The sequence below is a fragment of the Pseudochaenichthys georgianus genome, chromosome 19, assembly GCF_902827115.2.
Source record: "Pseudochaenichthys georgianus chromosome 19, fPseGeo1.2, whole genome shotgun sequence".
In the NCBI taxonomy this organism is placed as follows: domain Eukaryota; kingdom Metazoa; phylum Chordata; class Actinopteri; order Perciformes; family Channichthyidae; genus Pseudochaenichthys; species Pseudochaenichthys georgianus.
Genome location: NC_047521.1, coordinates 3,309,184 through 3,328,128, shown reverse-complemented (window position 1 = coordinate 3,328,128; position 18,945 = coordinate 3,309,184). Strand labels below are relative to the sequence as shown.

General features: G+C 40.0%; 1 protein-coding gene across 4 annotated transcripts in view; it reads right to left on the bottom strand.

The window, feature by feature from the left end:
• Window positions 1-15,236, bottom strand: part of rbfox3a (RNA binding fox-1 homolog 3a) — a 960,486-nt gene extending 945,250 nt beyond the window's left edge. For all 4 annotated transcript variants that reach the window (XM_034107791.2, XM_034107794.2, XM_034107792.2 and 1 more), the window contains exon 1: window positions 15,086-15,236. The gene's annotated coding sequence lies outside the window, so the exon portion shown is untranslated. The remainder of the gene's footprint in view (window positions 1-15,085) is intronic.
• Between the last annotated feature and the right edge of the window lie 3,709 nt (window positions 15,237-18,945).

Sequence of the window (18,945 nt, the reverse complement as noted above, 5' to 3'; positions counted from 1 at the left end):
CAAATACCTCGGGCGAGGCAAATCAGCCCGGAGAGGGTAGGGGGGTTTAAGGGTGACCATGGTGAGAGAGAAAGAGATAGAAAAAAGGGGGCTGAAGGGAATGGGGAGACAATTCAAAAATAGGAACAGAGGAAGGAGACAGTGAAAACAAGTAGAGGATTCAAGAGAAGAAGATGTGAGACTAAGGCTTGACAGTCGAAAGGATAGATAGAGAGGTCGAAGGTTTATGAATAGAGGGAGAGCCGGAGCAAAGAGAGGATGGCAACATATTAAAAAATTCATATTTTGTTCATCCAAGATGCATTGGTTCCTCCCTTCCACCTTCATCCCTCCTCCCATCCTCCCTGACTTGTAAGGGAGGGGGTGAATATAAGCTGTCTATTGTATGTCTGAGTCTCGTCTGAAGCACCAAAGCAGTTCCTCCTCTCTTCGCTACAATCTGAAACACGTGACCTGCTGCTGGCTGAACACATTGGTGATACATAAATACAATTTCAGTCAGGACATTCAGCAGTGGAACAGGCTTATTCCAAACATATCAGGTGATACATATAGGCCTTCAATGGGTTGGTGAAATCATGCACTTTGATTGGTTGATAGGTGTGATTAAAGTGCAATATAAAGCTGTTTGAAAGTGTACCACAGCGCTGCAGCTGAGGAAGAGATGCTCACTGTTTGCTCACCGTGCTTTCAGTGCTGTGCGTTGCATTCAAGAGGTTGGCTTCACATCAGAACAGTTGCCTATTTTTACCAGATGTCCCCATGTTTAAAACACGTGCTTGTCTGGTGGGAGAGGTTTTCACTTCAATTGCTTTGGGTCTCCACTGCACTGTCAGTAGGCTCCAATGGAACACTAATGACCACATATTTCTCTCTACACACATACCAGTAATTAATTGTTTCCCCTCCTTAACTCTGAAATGTGTGTATAAAATGCATATGAATTCAAAGAGGAAAAACACTATTAAAGTGCTCTCAAGGCCGGAAGACAGATTGTGAAACCTCTAGTTTAAAAAAAAAAAAGTTAATTAGCATTTTGCAATTATGAAAATGTGATTTATATTACTGGAATACAATATTTCCAAGCGTATAGTAGAGTATGCATGATTGACAGGTCTTTCAGTACCTAATTACTGTATATATTACAAGACAACACATTACTGATGTTGGGAGTTGTAGTAGTTCAGGGGCAGCTGGTCGACTTTATCGAGACGAGTGCTTTACATCAGCCATCCCATAAATGTAGTAGAGTCAGAAGGTATTTTCATCTTAAATGTAATCGGATAAACCACTGCACCCCAGGTCATGTTACAACCACTCATATGTTAATGATGTGTTATTTTTGCACATCAAAGAATTTTACATTTTAAAGTTGTTTCTCACTTCGGAATACACTGAGATTGTTCAGACGTACAGAGATAGCGGCCAGCAGTAAATAAAGTCCATGCTGCCAAACATGTATCTATGACACCAGATCAAATGATATGTTCCCTTTATGGTTCTTTTCCACACGGGAGCTTTATAGCCCTGTGGAATATATTAAACTGTGTCTAAAGATCAACAGCGTGTCTCTATTCTTATTCACTCTCATTCAAATCAAAATGTCTGTGCTGAACAATCAAAAAGGTGTGTCCCTGCATTATTAAAGTTACCCTCTCTTTTTACTCCCTACCTCCCTAGCTTACAGCGTGGTGCTTTTCTTTGAGAATGTCTCTTTCCGCTTGCTCAACTTTTTCTCCTCCTTTCAGTCCACATGATGGATTTTCCATCTCTCAGAACCCTCCCTCTCCTCCTCTCCATCCTTCTCCTCTCCATCCTCTATTTGAGAAGAACCTTTAAACATACAGAGGTGAGGAGTCGAGAGGATGCGAGTCATAAAGCAGCTCTGGCCCCCGGCTACAGCTACAAACAGAGACAGGTGTGGGGTAAGTGTATGTGGGGGGTATGCATGAGTGAAACAATGAGGGCAACAGTCTGCGGGGGGGAAAGGTGGTCCACAGGAAGTCAGTCGGTGCATCACACAGCAGGGAGCCGCAAACCCCTGGTGACGCAGTTTATGATTTGAAAGAAGATGACAATTGAAAGTGCCTGAGAAACATGCAGAGATACCTTTAAACACACGGGAAAGGAAGGGGAGCAAATGTGTGTGTGTGTGTGTGTGTGTGTGTGTGTGTGTGTGTGCGGTCTGTGGCAGGAACAGATTTATAGGTGTCTGTCCACGCTGCAGTGTGCACACATAAATAAGGCTGAGGGGAGAAAGCTCTCCATTGAACATAATCAAGTGGATCCTTTAGAGTGCCATTCATCACACACACACACACACACACACACACACACACACACACACACACACACACACACACACACACACACACACACACACACACACACACACACACACACACACACACACACACACACACACACACACACACACACACACACACAGGTCAGCACCTAGGATGTCAGCCTCTGTTGGTGTTGCTTTACTTTGGCTTTGTGTATGCATCAACAGCATACACAAATATTTAAATAAAATGTGAGGCAGCCAAGCGAGGATGTCTGCCAAACATCTCTCCCAGGGCATCACACACTCGGAAACACAAATCATTCATTCAATGAAATGTACTTTCATCTTCACACATTGCAAACCCAAGAGGATGAACTGTAGCTGAGTAATTACAAAACTATTGTAAAACTGTGCTGGATATTTCTCCCCCTAACCCTGAATACCGCCTGATGTTGATCCACTCGCAAGAGAGGTGTCATCCTGCAATTAGTATACCATGAAATAAATAAAAAGGTCCCTCATAAGAGATATACAGTCCACAATGACAAACATTACAAAGCCATTCCTCAAATACATAGTTGAAATTAATGAATTCATTCATTCCATCACATGACATGTTACTTGTTAGACGCTTTTCTCCAAAGCGACTTACATACTCGATACTGTGGCCAATCCCCACAGGAGCACTTTGAGGTGAAGTGTACAACGACATGCTGACTGCAGTGGGGTTTGAACCTGTGCTCCCTGATCCGAACGCCAGCGCACAACCCACGCCGTCGTATACTTGGTTTTTATAAGTATTTAGTAAATATATTCTTATATTTCATTGCCAGTCATTTATTAACTGGTTGTTTGTTAATTATACATATATATCGTAATATAACTACAGTATGACACATCTGGTCTTCGACATTTACCAGCTGGTAAAATGCTAAATATTGAAATCAGTAATCCAGCATGACAAGACAATATTGAAAGTCTGTGACACATCAAATGGAGAAAGTGGGAAGTTCCGTAATAATAATGTTTATTTTGTTTGCTAGACACAAGTAGCTCAATTATAAATACTTTGTCTCAATAAAATAATCTAAATGTGGACGAATTATTATTTTTAGCCAGCAATTGTTTCATTAACGATAAATCAATACAATTATTACACTTTTTGTTGCCAACTTTTAGTACAGTACTTGTTTAACTCTGTACGGAAAAGTAATGTCTAAGTATGAGCCAGTGTAATACAATCAAAGAAGCATCACAGCCTCCGCTCATTGATTTACATTCAATACGTATGAATAAATAAAAGCCAGTTATTCAAACAACAAAGAAATCAGACATGAATTCAAATCAGGCATGCTATTGATGTGAGTCACACGGCCAAGGGGCATGTACACAGACTTAATCAAAAGCCAGCAATTTTTCTGATGATTTATTAAAATGCATGGCTTTAGGCAATTCTGGAATTATTCTCTTAGCATTGTTCTGAACAAATAAGTCAGAGAGAGAAAGAAGCAAGTTTGCATATGGAGTGTATCCCAAATTGAACCATGGCAGTAGAGAGGTTATTAAAGAACTTAACTGTTAATGATCCCAGTCCTCAGCAGGCTTGGAATTTCATCATTTTAGGGGCAAGGCCATTTGGCCTTTGGTATCACAACATGTGTTAGGGCACAAAGGCCACATGCCAGGGCACAAAGGCCATTGAGGGAAACATTTGGTTTTGGAGCTTACATAATAATAATAAATAAATAACTGTATAATCATATAGGCCTATTCCTCCTTAGTATTACCGTATATAAAATGAAATACTCTACTTTGAATAATTAGTGTTTGGTATGTTTTCTATCTACTACTTCTCCCATTCACAAAATTCCGAAATCAAATACATTTAAAAATCTATTAATATGTAACAAATATATTCCATTTCAGAGCAGAAGAACCAGCCTTCAAGGGTCCAACTCTGCACATACATCATTCAGCAGTGCTGAATGAAGCTCCAACAATCAACTGTATGAACAAGCAATACTTTGAAATGCAAAACACACAGTGTGTGTGTGTGTGTGTGTGTGTGTGTGTGTGTGTGTGTGTGTGTGTGTGTGTGTGTGTGTGTGTGTGTGTGTGTGTGTGTGTGTGTGTGTGTGTGTGTGTGTGTGTGTGTGTGTGTGTGTGTGTGTGTGTGTGTGTGTGTGTGTGTGTGTGTGTGTGTGTGTGTGTGTGTGTGTGTGTGTGTGTGTGTGTGTGTGTGTTGGGTCGTTGGAGCTATGTGCAACTCAAGGCATATGCTCGAACGGGAGCTGCCTGGATGCTGAAATCATGTTGCACTATCCGTGCTGAGTGTGCTGACTTTTCGTACAATGTCCCACTGCCTGGCTTCCTGCATAAAGTCAATTGCTCGGCGCAGTTGTGTGGATAGAGCGCTCCTCTGTTTTCATTTAAACAGCTCCTTATATCCGTTAGCGCAGCCAGCTAGTTAGCACCAGATGCTAACAACAACAATGCACGTAAGGTCTCTCTCCCCGCTCGCTCGGGCCACACATACACACACCCTCCCGGTCCTCCCGATGGCCAGTCGGTGCCTGCCGGTGAGCGTGGAAGCGTGGTCTGCCACAAGCGGGCGGCAGGAGCTAGATGGTATTTTAAACTCGATGCGCTCTGAAACTGCGAGAGTCTCTTTAATAAAAAATTCAACTCGAGAGTCAAATTCGTGTGACGTGTTCTCGCGGTAGCCAATCAGCAGTGAGGATCTCAGCCACTGAATCAGAAAACCAATACCTCAACCGTTATTTAGCACTCAGAGCTCACAGCTCCTCATATCTGTTCAGAAACTAGACAAAAGTTAAACAAGTACAAACCACAGACTGTCTGTGTCATGGTGAATACAGTCGCTGTTGTGTCTGTATCATGTTATTGTGAGTGTGGACGGAGCATATACATGAAACGCCAGGAAAGCTCCGCTCTGCTTCCCACAATGCAGTTCGGCGAAAAGTGACGTCACCCCATTTAAAGTGAATGGGCAGACGCGTTGGAAACCGTTTTTGAAGCTTCCTGGCGTTTCAGGCTGCAAAGGTTGAGCAATGTTCAACTTTTGAAGCTTCTGAAGCTTTCGGTGGAAGCGTCAGCCAATCAAATCATATGCCAGTACAAGCTCTAGCCAATCAAACCGCTGCTTGTGTGTCAGGGGCGGGAGATTCATGTGATTGGTTGTTGGTCGAGCTTCAGACACGCCCAGCTCCAAGCTTTTTTTGAAGCTGTAGTGTGGACGGGCCGTTATACATCCATGAGCAGAGCCGACAGGCAGGAAGACTCGAGCACACAGCTCGCGCTTCATTATAATATATAAAAAAAGAACACCATGCGTGTCATGATGGCACAGCTCGCGGCCCAGATTACTCCGGGACCCAGAGCCCCCCCCATACCCCAAAAATATTTTTATTGCAGATCTTCATGACTCACACAAACAACCTATTTTGGATTCAAAACGGGGAATTTCGCCGAAAGGTGACAAGTTTATATCCCCGAGGGGCAACGACGGCCATGGCCGTCATGGCCGCTGTGAAATTCCTACCCTGGTCCTCAGTCAACATTGTTGGTGATCTGTATGAACTGCAAAAATATAGTTAAATTCAAAAAAATTGCAAAACTTGATCATAAACTGATCATATATTATAATATTAATCCACACTCAATTTATATGGAGTAAAGACGCGGTAAAAAATGATCTCCCTTATTGCGACTTAGGGAAAGGTTGGAGACTTCCTTCCAAAAGTAAAGGATTATAACACCGCTCCCAGTTTAAATAGTTTAACTTGGTGTCAATGCACAGGACGTCCTGGACACACACTGATGACCCGCAATTATGTGCAAGGACAAATTATTATGGAACAATCTCAAAGTGAATATACGGAGCTTTAAAATAAAGTGTTCTATGATATCCTCTGCCGCACCGGCACAGAAAGTGACTTCCAGTTCATCTCTATAATAAAATAGGGAACATGACTGAAAATGAGCCGAAGTGTTATGTTCAACTGACAATTTGCAGCCATATTCTGCAGTTCCCTTATCTCTGTTACAGCTCGTACCTCCAGTCCTTCAGTGTGCTGCACTCTGAGTTTCTGTATTTAAGGTAATGGCACCGACAATCCCCAAAGTACAGACTGAGATGTCTTCAGGCAGAAGACTTGAAGATTTGACAAAATATATTAAACTAATCACAGAGGAATTAAAGTGTGTGCTTTAAGAGATAATGATACCCCCATTGGTGTCTGTTTAGCACAATTACATCTTCACCTCCAATATGGTACTTTTTTTTTTTTTTTAAAACGAAGTACACTGGATATAAAATCCCCAAACAGGCGAAAACCTACCAGTTGCACACACTGTCTTTATCACCTCCCTCAAAGCCTCGCTCCTCCGGTTTGTATCCCGGTAGATGAACAGAGACTGATCATTCAGCACCGGGTGATTCACTACCGCTATAATGAATTTTCCCTCCATTTCTTGGAATATGAGGAAATGAGCTGCGTAGTCTCTCCCAGCATCAGTGGCGTTTCTATATGTACAAAAGTGGTGGGGCACAAACAACTCAGATGTCTATATATAAGCTTCTGCAGTGAGGTTCATGGCTGGTGAGGCACTGGCACTGACTCTTCAGGTTTACAAATATTATATTTTGACCTAAATCAAAATAATATAATATAATATTATTTTCAAAAGATTTTTTAATCTGATGCTTCAATTAATTTTAAACAGACAGTTCAACAGAAGGATACCCAACAAAATGTAATTTTATCATTTAAATATTGAATTGTTCTCTCTTGGTAAGATCCCATTTTCAATAAAATGAAGATGAAGTCCATTTGTCTATCCTTCTGGACAAAAATCTCTATTACTTTTTTGTAAACGTCCTCCTTATCTTGTTGTAGTTTCAAAAGTCTATCATAAATGTAAATGATGGATTTATGATTCGAAAATGATAAAAGTAGGGTAGACATGTGGATATTATCCGGCTGAACAGAACGTACATTTATCTAACAGCTACGTTTCCCACAGATCTTATTTTGAGCTATTTTCTACAATCCTATGGAGAAATCTCATTTCTTTTTTGTGGAGGGAAGCCATGGGCAGCTTACTTCCTGGTTTTAGGACGCGTCTCTCTCCTCCTCTTCACCTGCTCTTCACACACCACACTTTTCGCAGCACACGTACTGACAGCCAATCAGCTCTGAATTATGTGAGATGACGTATGGTGGGGATGGCAGCTCTATGCCCCTATGGTCATTATTTTTTGCCACACACATTAAATAGGAAAATATTCTGAGCATGCGCAGTGTAGTTTTTACAGTCACCATTGACTTAGACAGTGAGAGGGAGGGGCAAGATCGGGTTTTGTCCCACATGGCTCTAAACAGCTCAATAGGCACACACTGTAGACACTAATTAGAAGAACACATACTAAAACAGCAATGTACAGACGAATCAGATGATTAAACATGATCTTAAAATATATTTTATATATTTTTTAATTTATTTTTTGCATTTTGTTGTAATCATTATTTTAATACTTTCTGCTGACACTAGGTGGGGCTATGCCAAAAGTTGAACATTGCTCAACTTTTGAAGCGAGCAACACCAGCAACGCCAGCAACGCCAGCAATGCTCCACGTCGCTTCCCAAAATGCAGTTCGGCTAAAAGTGACGTCACCCCATTCAAAGTGAATGGGCAGAAGCGTTGAAGCTTCAACCCACGCCGCTGTGTGGACGGGCCGTTAGAGCCAATAGAATTGAGGGGAAGTTCCTAAATCCATCTAAACCTTACCCATTGGTGAATGAGTGATGCGTAGCCAGAATGCCCAAAACCGGAAGCAGCAACTATATATGAAAACTAAATATGAAGATGGATTATCAGTAATCATTTCAGACACATTGGATTAACCTATGGATAACCTTCAGCAGCGTTTTTATCGTTTGAATGCCATTGAACACAACTTCTGATCAGAACAACAGCATAGGTAAAACAATGTCCCGTTTTTGCTCCGTAAAGCTCTGTGTTGTGTTGTCTGTGTTTGCTTCCCCTGTCGCGAGTTCCGATCGCTCAGTGGCGATACTTATACCCCTATAATCTGTGGAACCTCAGCTTGCTAATTGATATCTTGTTTGTGCAGATCCGATATGTAATAAGGGTATTTATACCTAGAGTTCTGTGCTAAGTGTGCGCTCAGGGCTCATTTAGACGCTTCTTGTGAGACTTCTGTTTTGTTTCGGTAAAGATGGTTCGTATCGTCAGTTAGCTGAGTTTCTTCCCGTTAAGTGGGTATGACACATTAATAGGTTTTTAAATGTTAAGAAGCCCTGAGACACAGTTTTGTGAGAAAAAAAAACGGCGGGGGCCTCCGGGTTGAACAGGTTAAACTGTCCGACATTTGGCAACTACTGCTGTTGTACTAAAGAGGAACTATTATGCTTTTTGGGGTCTTTCCTTCCTTGTAGTCTGTTCTATAGGTTTTAGTGCATGTCAATGGTCTGCAAAGGCTAAAGTCCCTGTGTTCCCTCCAAAGCGAGTTTATCTCCCACACTACATTATGAACCATCCAGGTCTGCTTTCTATCCCTATAGTTAGTTTGTTTGTAGTGCCGTATATTTAGAACAAACTACCATGGCTGTATCGCTCATTAAGGTTTGGTTGTATCTCTTTCTTCGGTTTATTATACCATTTGTGAAATAATTGACTCAAATAAAAGAGCTATCTGAGTCCCATATACCGATGATTGAAGTCGCTGCAAAGTCGCCTATAGCTTGCCTTAAAGTGCACCTATCATGCTATTTTTAGGCATATATTATGGGTCTCAGATATATAAAAATTAGCATATGCCTTGAGTTGCACATAGCTCCAACGCACACGTACACACACACACACACACACACACACACACACACACACACACACACACACACACACACACACACACACACACACACACACACACACTGTATTGTATTATTGTATGAGAGAGGTTCCAGGTTGAATTGAGGCGAATATTTGTAATGTTCAGGTTGTTGTGTTTAATATTCATGAGAATATTTGTCATTGTTCAAATGATAATAAACATTTGCATAAAGCATATTTGTCCACTCATATGTTGATAAGAGTATGAAAAACTTGAAAAATATTCCTCTAAGGTACATTTAGAACAGATCAAAAATGTGCGATTAATTTGCGATTAATCGCGATTAACTATGGACAATCATGCGATTAATCGCGATTAAATATTTTAATCGAATGACAGCCCTAATAAAAATATATAAAAACATGTCTGATGTGTTTTTCTCAAAATACAAACAGATCATGGATTTTAGACATCCCTCATACCCCTCTATTCCAGCCCTGTTTAGAGAAGTGCAGATTGTGGGTCCTTAGCTTGAAAAATAAAAAAGAGGAGGAGGCGCTAATGCCTGATCAGAATTCTACCGGAGATAATGTTAAATTCTGCTGAGATAAAACGCCATCCTGTTCTAAACCACATCAAGGATTATTTCTGAAACAGTATGGAGCTCAAATTATTTTTCTCTTGCAGCTTTATCACAAGGTGAGTTTCTTTTTTTATTTTCTGCTTTTTAAACACATTTGCTCTACAGTACAGGTTAGCTCTGAGTGTTAGCGAGGCTTGCTGATGTAAACAAGCCGACTGCTTGTGGTTCAATGCCATTCACCCCAAGACATTGTCCAACAAATGTTTTTTAAAGTATTTAAAAGTAATTTATATGAGCTTCTTTTGCACTATTTCTCAATGTTTGTTGTAAGAACTTTGAATTGCCTCGTGTTGAAATGTGCCATGCAAGTAAACTTGCCTTGCCTGAGTGCCAGTCTATTATGTCCACACGGTTTTATTTTAAAAGGACAAAATAGAACATGGATGCAGTTCAGTTTGTTTGTTTTTCTGAACAGGAGCCCAAGTCCTAGTGAAAGCGCTGGCACAGCAAACGGCTCAGGAGAATAGAGAGAATGGAGCTGCAGAGGAAAATATGTTACGAGCAGAGAGTGTTTGCTGTGATTTGCAGAACACCTGTTTCTGAACAACTCTGGCCACCCGCTGCAAAAACCTCTGTGAATGCGTATTAACGGTTCACGGCTCTGGTAAAGCCCTTGTTCACATGCAAATCCTGCTGTCGCTCCGTCTGAAAGCCTCCGTCGCTGCGTTGTCTTGTCACACACACACACACACACACACACACACACACACACACACACACACACACACACACACACACAGACACACACACACACACACTTTCGAAAGGGACTCGTCACAACACCAATTTCTCCTTCCCTCTCATCTTTTCTCTCAATCCATCTCTCATTCTTGTGTCAAGGAGGGATTAGGCCTCAGGACAAAAGACTTATCTGCGCTGTCAGTACAACACTCCAGACAATACCAACAAACACACACACTTTTAAACTCGCAAAAAACAGCTTGTAGGTCCAACAAGCTACATTCAAGATACAATTCATCATGGGATAGGATAACAACTCTGCCTAAAGAGATCAGGCGTGTGTGAAATACTGTAGGGAAAGAATATTTTGGTATGCATGAGGGGAGCTGCTTTCAGAGGGAAAACTTTTTGAATGGCGTCTGACAGCCAGGAAAGTGTGTGTGATCAATTACAGCAGCAGTTGAAGGGTAAAGTGTAATGTTCTCTAATGAAAATGGATGTTTATGAGAAAGAAAAAGGATGTTAATGGAATTTGTCAGTCAGAATGAAATGTTATTGTAGAAATGATGGGGTGATGATGATGAAATAGTCAGCAATTAGACCGTGGAGGTTTATTCTCCATTAGTTTCATTCAGCACCACATTTAACACATTTTATAGAGAATGGTGCATCCACACATTTACAATTTAAAGTAACTAAAGTATTTATGGTGTTGGCATCTTTGGTAAATAAAGTTAATAGTACCAATTTCAATTCAGTTAATTTAACTAATTTCTCCAAGGTTATTGAAAATGTATTAATGGTATTTATCTGAATTAAGTAAGAACAACTTAAACCATTTACATACATGCTATTGATTAAATTGTTAAATTGATTAACAAACGATTTGAGTTGGGACCAGGGTCGGCGTCGTGGGGGGTCATTCGCGGGCCATGCCCCCCCAAATGAGTCACTGTGCCCCCCCAATGCAGGGTGGGCAAGCCTTGCCACTTTGCCGTTTAAAAAAAAGAATCATATCAGTGAAAACATTTCCACTAAAGGTTTTTTGTGTGAAATACGTCAGAAATAAAGAATACAAATATAAAACACAGCCTGAGGTGTGCTCACTGCTGCTCTCTGATTTGTGTGTTGCTTGACCAATGACCCCCGACCTTTGTTTTGTTATCATTACGTGGCTGTGTGTTTAGATGAAAGCCCAGTGGCGATCTGTTCATCTGTTACACTGATTATACAGTAAAGCCATCGAAAATAATATGATATACAGACAGTACAAGTAGCCTACTTCTGGGTTTCTGTGTTTCATTCAAGCTCGGCTCTGTGTGTGTGGCACGATCGCATTTTGTGAGTGCGTGAGCGGTAACGTGGAATGTTGATATTAACATCTGGTTAGCTAGCTATGCTAACGGAATAAAGAGCTGTGTCTACACCAAGGTGGAGTAGAGTCCTCTCCTGTCAGACTGAGAGGATCGTATAACCTCAGCTCAGTGAGGTAAGGACTCTCTCAGTGTTTAGTTCACTTTAGTGTAGGTTATCTCAGTGGGTCTCAAACGGTTTGGTCACCATTTATGTAAACCAGTATTTGCGAGGAATACCTTTTATATGATCATTATAGTTATTAAAGAATAAGAGAATAAATAAAAAACGGGTATGAAATACTATAGGACAGTAACACAAGAATACAGTTTAAAGGGGGAGTGATTTGTAAAATATCCATAAAGAAAAAGTAAATCTGTGTACAGTTCTGTTTCATTATGGATGCTGAGAGATAGGCTATCCATAGATCTCCTAATGTTGCTCTCAAAGTGCACCAGACTGATGCTTTTAACTTCAATATTTTAAAAATAATCTTCCCGGGGGAGCATGCCCCAGACCCTCCTAGAGGAGGTGAGGTCCACCCCCACCTAAAACATGTTCACATGGATAGGATACTAAACACATTTGCACACTTTTTATATGGTGGCCTATGTCCATATGTTTCTGTTTTGGAGGTCGTGCCTCAACCGTGCACGTCTGCACAGGTCATAGGCGCGCTATACAATAGCACTACACCCTGCAATGTGTGTGAAATACAATAGACTTTACAGCATGTTTTTTGAAGTTGTGTTTGTGTATTGGTTGTTGACGGCAGTGTGTGCCCCCCCCTTTGCAAATGATTGCCCCCCCATTCGATTTGTTCTAGAGCCGACCCTGGTTGGGACAACTTATATTGTAGGTAACTCATTTACTAATACATTTCGATTTGGATTAACACATTGTAAATGGAATCATTTATGACAACACTTTTGAAATTCACATTTATTTTGAAAGTCAATGTTAAAAGAACATTGAATTTGGGAATAGGTATTTGATAATATTGGCCAAATATTCACAAATGCTGTTTTCTCAAAATGTCTTTTTATCACAATATGAACATGGATGGGATTTGAATGTGTTGTTATTGTTGACAGTTGTCCAACTTTATAATCCCGAACGTCAACAAGTGCTCCGGTCCCAGCTGTGTGCGTCACTCTTTAGTGTCCCCTTTTCCATGTGTGCAACGTTTCATTTATGCAGTGCTTTAAGTTAATGCTCTGCCTCCACACACACACACACACACACACACACACACACACACACACACACACACACACACACACACACACACACACACACACACACACACACACACACACACACACACACACACACACACACACACACACACACACACACAGCAGTGTGTCCTGATGTGTTGCTCCATGCTGAGAAGCCCCTTTGATGTAGACACACCCTGCCCAAGTGTCACCCACTAAATCCTTATTGTGAGAGTAAATCCCGACAAAAGCCTCAGATATCCTCCCCTCCGGAGCCCGACGGCCTTCAGCATTCATTCCTTCATCCCCCCAGAAAGAAACAATACACACACACAATGCATGTGTGGAAACAAACATGGACCTCATTGGGGTGTCAGGATTTGATAAATGTTTATTTGCAGGTGGAAATATGAGAGAAATATGCTTCCTATGGTATTGGAACATACACACAGGATAATTACGTTTTTTTAAATTAAAGTATCCAATAATAAGGCAGAGAAAGCTTGAACAAATGTGATTTAATCGATACTAAACATTCTTTGTGACCCCAGTAGATGTTGAAACAATTTTCACAGTTCTGACTTTGTGGCGTCTGCCGAAAGAAAACAGAGCTGACAAAAGCCACAGAAAAAGAAAGTGGCTTTCTAGAAATAATTACTTTGAGGGAGGAAGAGGGGAAAAAGGAAGCAGCAGTTATCCTTCTTTTTAAGAGGTTATCATAATCCCTCTCCTCGCCACCCCCCCCCCCACCCTTTTTCCTCTGCTGTCCTCAGCATCAACACTGCTCCCTACAACACGCCTCTGGTATTCTCCAGCCCTCGCTGCCAACACTATCTGAGAGAAGTGGAAACACTACAAATGAACACATCTTATCTGGCTGTGGAGAGACGGTTACAGTAGCTGATTCCAGGGGTGGTGGTGGGGAGAGGAGGGGGGGGGGGGGAGGAACATTTTTAGACGGGTGCTGGGAAACACCACTGGAGAAAAAAACATTGCATCGCTTCAGTTCAGAATATAAAGAAGGTAAGAGTAAGGAAAACCCTCTCAGGAAAAAATTGAAAATAGACAAAAAAGTCAAACACACCACAAGTCTAGATCTTGGACAATGTTATAGTGTATATCGTGCACATTCCTCAGCATATTCTGCACATTTTCGTTCAATGCTACCTCTCCTACACTGCGCATCCCTTCAACTTTAATCCACAACTTAATTCCTCTTACTCTGTTCATGTATGCACCAAATCAAATTCTTGTTTCGACTTAACAAACATTAGTCTCATTCTAAAAGCTGCACAGCTCTCATATTACAATATCATGCACATATTTAAATGTTAAGTGTAAATTGTCATATTGTTATTGTACTTACTTCTTTGTACATTTAAATGTATTATCAAATGTTGTCCTATTTCTAATATTTTAAATATTTTGTCTAGTAATTCTATGTTTGCTCCTTTTTCACAACTGGATTCCTCTTACTGTGTAACATATGCACCGTTACACACCAAAGCAAATTCCTTGTAGGATCATATCTACCTAATAGATATGATCCGATTCTATAAAACCGCATGCACAACAGCAGTGCGTATCATATATGTTTTAAATAGTATTACAATGAAAATGCATTACATTTCACACAAAAACATTATTCAGAAATGTCAATTGCCTGCGGGAAGAGTCTGCAAGTGTAACTACAACCGAAAATGCTTTAGTTGCATGAAATATAAAAAACAATATAAAGACATTTGAGTTATCCATAGGGTGGTTTTGTAAAATGCACAAACAACACCTTTCCATATATGCCATATCCACCTTTACATCCACTCTATGAACGCACACACACAGCATATTCTGCAGCTTCAGTCTCACCAACACTATCAAAGTGCCCATGTGCATCTTCCCATGCATGCCTACTGTGTTCCTACAGTGTCCACCTGTCTACTGTCCAGCACACTTAGTTAGTTAGGAAGCCCCCTCACGAGTGCATGGAGAAAGCATGTATATATAGTGGAGTACTCACGGTGTGTTCTCTGTCTGCTCAGTCCTGCCTCTGGATGTCTCTCTCTCTCTCTCTCTCTCTCTTCTTCAATCTGCCTTGTCCGTCTATCTCTCTCTCTCCATCCCTTTTCACTGTGATCGCTGCTCTGGACACACGCCACGGCAAACACACACTCTACTCTGTTGTAGCGCTCTGCCGAACGCAGCGCTCTGAGCGAGAGATTGAGATGGAGGGAGAGAGAGAAAGAGAGATAGAGGAGGAGCGGGGAGCGTTGTGTGTGTGTGTTTGGTAGGGAAAAGCTGGTGTGAAAACAGTGAGCGGAAACACATTCACACACATACACCCTGCACTATACATGCCATATTGTAAATGCATTATTCTCTTAATGCATACATAAATGTCAATACAAACACCCAAATAAGTGTGTGTGTGTGTGTGTGTGTGTGTGTGTGTGTGTGTGTGTGTGTGTGTGTGTGTGTGTGTGTGTGTGTGTGTGTGTGTGTGTGTGTGTGTGTGTGTGTGTGACAGAGGGACAAAATTAATAGATACTATGTTAGAGAAACATAACTAAACACACCATGACGTTCAATGCAACCTCTTCAAAAGAGCACAGCTCTTCCATTTAGATTCTGATATACTGCATCTATTTTTTTTATAATTGTAAATCTTCATATTCTTATTGTACTGACTTATTTCTAAACTTTAAATATGTTGGAAAGTATTTCTTTTTTACAACTTTATTGTATGTACTGTGTTTATGTATGCACTATTGTAGACATAACCAAATATTTGCATGTGTAAACCTACTTTATCACCTGACTATTATAATAAAGACCCCTACAAACTAGACATTTAAATAATCTATAAGAACCGATGCATTCCAGCATACGTCCTGTTTTCTTCTTTCTCCCTCTTTCTAAACTACATTCTCTCATCCTTGACTCCTTCCATATTTCTGAACTCGTAATTAAAACACCAGGTTTGTGGAGTAATGGTCATGGATCATGTTTCGTGATCATTTATAGGTTACTAAAAAGTCTACTATTTAAAAAGGTCCCATGTCATGGCCATTTCCACTGATCATAATTCCATTGTTGAGGTATACTAGAATATATTTATACCAGTGGCGAGCCGTCAGGGCCCTCTAGGCCCTCTGTGAGGGCCTAAGATATTCTACAAAATAATATTTGAAAACATAAAAAAACCAACATTTTTTTTTAAATATTATTTTTTATATTTTTTTGTTGTTACATTTTTCATTAGTTTTACCAAAATAACTTTATTTAATTATATTTAAAATAATATTTCCAAAGAAATAAATCCTTCGAATCTGCCTTTACAGTTTCTGTTGGAATGTGAAGGGTTAAATGCCTTCTCTGCGAGTTATGTGAAGACGGGAGAGCTTGTTGGTCCCTCTCTACATTCACAGAGGGCCAGCTATAGTAACTCAACGAGAGCGTAATGTCAAATGACAGTACAATTGACCAATCATATATTTCCTCTAAATGGGCGGGCTTTATTTTCGCGGACTTTATGACAAGTTCCGCCCGCTGTGAGGTCTATGCAAGTGGTGCAGTGACGCGTCCTAAAACCCGGAAGTAAGCCGCGCTCGGATTCCCTCGACAGAAAGCAATGGGATTTCTCCAGAGGATTTTGGAAAATAGCTGGAAATAAGGTCTGTGGAAAACGAACCTGTTAGATAAATGCACGTTTTGTTCAGCCGGATAATATCCACATGTCTACCCTACTTTTATTATTTTTGAATCATAAATCTAATCGATAGATTTATGATCGATAGATTTATGATTAGCATAAGTTCGTTCATGATGGCTCACTTCAGTGATAGTGATGACATCGTTGCGAAATTATTAACCGAGTCATTTTCAAGATTGAGTTCCAATGATAAACTGGAGTGGCAAAGGATCAGCTGCATGACCCGCAAGTGCTTCATCCAGAAGGACAGGAGGATGGACTTTGTGTTTCAGTGATTTATCATCAAAGGTAGACCTAAGTCATTTTCAATGTGCGAAGTTTACACAGAGCGTCAAAAAGGACTTTGAAATGGAATGAAACCCATCGACGGCACACTATTCAAAACAGGAATCGAACGTGTCCAACCCCCCCCCCCCCCCCCCCCAGTTTGTGGCTGTGGTGATGGGGGTCTTTTATAATCCTGAGGGCTTTCTTTAAGGTTAATCTGGTATTTTTACTCCACCACATTTATTTTAGTTACTTTACAGATTCTGATTAATGATGTGAAATATAAACAACCCTTAAATCAGACTTTAGTTACACCTGAGTGAAATTCAGTGAAGGTGATTGTCAAGTGCCAACAATCAGGAGAGATATTTGATAGTTGGTGCTTGAGAATACTAAATATTTATCTGCAGATCCGTTTAAAGCATATTCATTACTCGTTATTCTCTAATAGTTCATTAAAGACTGTATATAATTGCTATTTTGCACATCCCTTTCAAGATTTCAAGATTTTCTAAGGTTTATTGACATTTCATATACACAACAGTGTAGTTATGCAATGAATGAACAACTTGGGTCACAGGTTCCTCAACAGTGCATTACAAGACATCTATCAATATGTGTCATATCATTTGAGTAGCTTCTTGATATTTTATATTCTATATTTATATCATTGACCTTCTACTTTCCCACTATTTTGTATGTACTCTTAATATTTAAATGTTTTCTTAAAATATAACACATTCAAAAGTGCTTTACAAAAATAAAATACATTAAGAAAAAGGCATTTTAAACAGTCATTAAAAAGCAACACAATCTTCCTGCATTGCAATTACTCTAAACGTGTAATAACGTGCTTTAACCAGTAGGTGGTTTGGGTTAAAAAGCTGTAAAGTTTACAGTGTTAACAAAATAAAATATACTGCTGTTTCCGGTTTAGTTTACGACGAATATTATTTTGTTATTGTTTTGATATTTGTAACACAAAAGCGATGGAAAAACCCCACAGCAACACAGAAAAGATGGTCTTAACATGACCCAGCGGTCTAGAAGTTAATAAAAAACAATAATATCAAAACAAATTATTACTACTAACTTTATTGTGAAATTAAAACAGAACGGTAAAAGAATAGTTTCCGGTCTATTCTGAGCCCGATCTCTGTAGATAAATAAAGAACTAAGACAGATGTGTAATATTGAATGCAGCCAAACCATTTATTACAATGCATTCATGTGATGACTTTCAAAGAGTAAAGCAAGCACTGCTGAATAAAGTATGATTTTCTCTTGAAACCTTTTTTTTATATGGAATGCAGTTGGAGGTCAACCAATCAAAGAGCTTGAGGACTGGGGGTTTGTCAAGCTAAGCACATGGTGTAGTCCCAAACAATAGCTGAGGATTCTGGGTAGTGTAGTGTCTTCTGCCATCCAAAAACTCAGAAAAAATCTTTGTTTCTCCGAATCGAAGGGGAAAAATACAAAAGCATTGCACACAATTCAAACCAATCAATGTTGTGTAATTAACAAGGATAATCTGGTGTTTTTTAGTCGATGAGTAGTGCAGATATCACTGTAAAATCAATCGACAGTAAGGAGAATACTTACTTCCGGGTGTAAAATTCTCCATTATCCAATGGGAATGGACGCTCGTAATACAATACAGGGGACATGATCATTATCTTTAAATAACGTTAACTAAAGGGAACAATCTATTGGACACAGCTGAAGCTCTGGCCTTCCTTAAAAACGAACTAATTTAATAAAAATCACAGTTGCATTACACACAATGCACTGTTTTTTGAGAACACAAATTCGTAACTAATGTAATTTTTACATTCTGACGAAAAATAAAAATGATTATGAATACAAATAAAATAAAAAGAAGCCTCCCATGAGTTACTACA